Source organism: Merops nubicus, unplaced genomic scaffold (assembly GCF_000691845.1).
Source record: "Merops nubicus isolate BGI_N331 unplaced genomic scaffold, ASM69184v1 scaffold8494, whole genome shotgun sequence".
NCBI lineage: Eukaryota > Metazoa > Chordata > Aves > Coraciiformes > Meropidae > Merops > Merops nubicus.
The window spans coordinates 45,241-48,720 of NW_008603555.1; positions in this window are offsets into that span (position 1 = coordinate 45,241).

Here is a 3,480-nt window from a genome sequence, read left to right on the forward strand (position 1 = left end):
GCTCTCCCACAGCCACCCGCCCACCTCGAGTGGCAAAAGCCCACCAGTGTAGAGTGAAAACCACCCACTGAGGCTGGAGGAGCAGGTCATCATTTCCCACTGCTCTTCCAGCACTGGCATCTCATGGGGAAGGGACAGAACTCAGGGGCTGTGCCCCTCCCAGCAGGGCTGGAGCAGGACCCCTCTCTGCCAAGGAGAATTCATACCAAACCCCACAGGGATTTTCAGAAGGCTTCCCGTTGCCACATTAGCCTCTGCTTACCCTCTCCAGCTGTTTATTTTAAACCAAGCACTAACGTGGTCCTTCAGCAAAGAAAGACCATTCTTCTACTACTACCTCTTCAAACAAGCTTCTTAACTTTACCCCAGTTATCAAGGGTCACCTCACGCCTGTAGACACGTCCAAGCTGGGCAGTATCTACACCAGGAGAGTGAGGAAAGTATAGGTCCTCACAGCAGCACATGACCTCATATAAGTGATGAGAAGTAGCTCAGATTTTAAAAATTAGCTGGTTTAAATGCACACAGTGAGATTTATAACAAAGGCAGGAGCATTTAGATACTCGTTCAAACAATTTTTGAAGAAACACAGTATTGAGACTGCTAAGCTGGCAATACTCTGAAAATAAAATTTACATTATTTTTTGCTTCCATCTGAAAGAAAGTGCTCTTCTAAGCTTAACATATAAATAAAGACATTAGACCCAGGGGTGTAATGCAGCAGGTGATTTCACTCCATCCAGCCCACTGGCAAGTGATGGCTTTCTGCCTTATGACTGAAGGATGCTAAGCTGTCAGCTAACGTGTAATTCCATTAACATAGCTGAAAAACTTATTTGGTCTCCAGAAGGAAGAGCTGCTCCATCCTGTGTGGACCATGGCACTGAAGACACCCTGCCTCACATGAGTTTTGGATTCTGCATTCCCCCAGTCTCAGGCCAGGCCATGGGATGTGTGCAAGGATCTGGTCCCACACAGAGCTCTGCTGAAGCCAGTGTCCTGTCATACTGGTGCCCAACGTAGGACAGATGCCTTCAACTTCATCCCTACCTGCAGGGATGCCCTACCCTGGGCAGGCTGCTAAGGCAGCTGTCTCTTCCAACTTGGCTCCTGTCTTCCTCAAAATCACTCTAACCCTTCCTACATGTCCCCTGTGGGGGCAGAGATGCTCAGTCCTGGGCTTCTCTGGAAGAGAGCACTGCAAGAAGCAGTGACCAGAGACAAGACCCAGGGCAAGTGACTTTCCCTGATCATGCAGCATTAGGAAAGGCAATGGCTGCTGTGCCACCCCCATTCTGCATGCAGAGTAACTGAGGCTTTGTTGCTCCAACAGCAACCCAGAGGTGGGTCCAGGAGAAGCAGCCAGCTTCCCCCACCTTGGCTGCTACAAAGCACTAGTTTGAAAAGGGAATTGGCCAAGCAGGTCTACAGTAGCCACAGGCATGTTAGCAACAGACTGAAACAGGTTTTCCTGCTCGTGGCTGCCTCAGCTGTCCCGTGTGGGCTCCCAGCTCACCAAACCTGGCCAGTTGAGCTACCACTGTACAGCCTTTGTGCTCAGCCAGGAACCTTGGTCCAGGGCTGGACTAGGTGCCCACCTCACACACTACAAAGGCTGCTAGTAACTGAGCAGAGACACCTCCTAAACTGGTCCCTTTAGAGCTGCATTGTGTAAGGCTGTTAAGCACAGCCAAAATGGGAAAAGATGCTCAGCTGTATCACAGATGGAAAAAAATCCCAGCAGAAATGGCATCTAATCTAATCCTAGCCTACTCAGTTATGGCAAAAGGAGCTGTAATAAAGGTGTGATTTCTCTCTTTGCCAGCAAAGGTGGATTTTACCCCGTTAGCTGCTGGGATTGCAGCACCACAGCCCCATGGCAGGCTGAAATCAAAGCTGTGCCCCTGACGGGTGCCCACAGCTAGCACTGCCAAGGGGCTCTGCTGCCACCAGAACTCAGGGTGCTCCTGGCTGCCCCTGTACGGTGGCACAGTTGTGGTTGGTGGGTCTAAGTGGTCTTTGCTGTTTCTTTGAGGACTGTAGTCCTACCTCAGCCTGTCTGCTCCCTGTCCCATCATCTAGGTTCAGCACGCGGCAGGACACAGGCTTCACAGATTGTGCAAGAAAACGGCAATCCAGAGACTGGGAAGGGCTTGTCTGTCTAGGGAGGCTCCAGAAAATTAAGCTGAATTAATTAGGAGTGAGAAGTTAAGGCATGAGAAAGCCCTGTGTGGATGCTCATGCTCTGAAGTAACATGACCTCAGTACAGTTTAGCTTAATCTTCCTGTAAAGGCAATTAGGCTGGAGTAAGGTCCCAGGAATGAGCTCATCCACACAAGGATTTAACAGACTTTAATTAACATCTGCAGACAAACCCTCAGTCAATACAACTACAACTGGTCCAGTCTGGCTTTCAGAGACTCAGTGCACAGCCATCAACCTAAACATCAGCAGCACCCTGCTCTGTTCCTGTTCCTTTCCAAGCTTTCCACAGTTTCCAGTGAATATCTTCATCACCACAGCAGAGGCCAGAGCCACCACAAGCTTCCTGGACAGCAGCACGGCCATAGCTTGGACTCAACCACTCCAAACATACCATTGCTACTGACAGAGCTCCAGGGTGTTTAAGAAGCTATTAGCCACTGGAGTCACACTCTACCCCATCAGCTCTGGCCAGCACAGAACACTTCTAGCTGCCAGCCTACCACCGTTGTTTGGGTGTTATTGGATTATTTTGTTGTGCTAAGATAAGCACGTGTTTCCTGATTGCAACAGTACATCAAGAGAAAGATGTCTGCACTCAGCCACTGGGGAAAAAAAAAGACCCCCACTAAAAAGCATGATTTGATTGTGCTATGGAAAGTGATGCTTGACACTCAAGTCTTAGCTCAGTGGCGCTCTGGCACGTGTGCTACACCAACCAATTAAGGGGCAACATCGAGGAGAACTGTGGCAAACAAATAGCTCTGACAGAACAGTTCCTGATGGCTCTGATAGAAGAATTCCTGTGGCATGACAGAGACTCCTACCCAAATGCAACTCTTTCTCTTCGCACACCCCGCAGACATCAACACCACGCCCACATCTTGTTGTTTAACTACCACAAAGCTGTATTATACTGGCAAGTGCAATACCTCTCAGTACAGCAGACCTCTTTATGGATTACAGAGTGGACTTCTCCAAGCCATTCATGAGAAAAGAGTTTGGTACACTGCTCTTACACAACGTACTAGAAATTAAATACACCAGCACATAATGAGAGAAAACCACGGCAGGCGTATTTAGGCCACCTCAGTTTAGCAGCTGAAATAGCTCTGAAGTTAACCATTTCACCCCCCAAAACAGAGTGCTCATAGACACTGAATGGCATGATACACAGCCACTGACTTGGAAGGGAATTTTCTGCCTGAGAGGCTTAGTGCCATTTTGGTGGCAGGACACAGACTGCTCCCGAGGGACCCACGAAAGGTTACTGCACC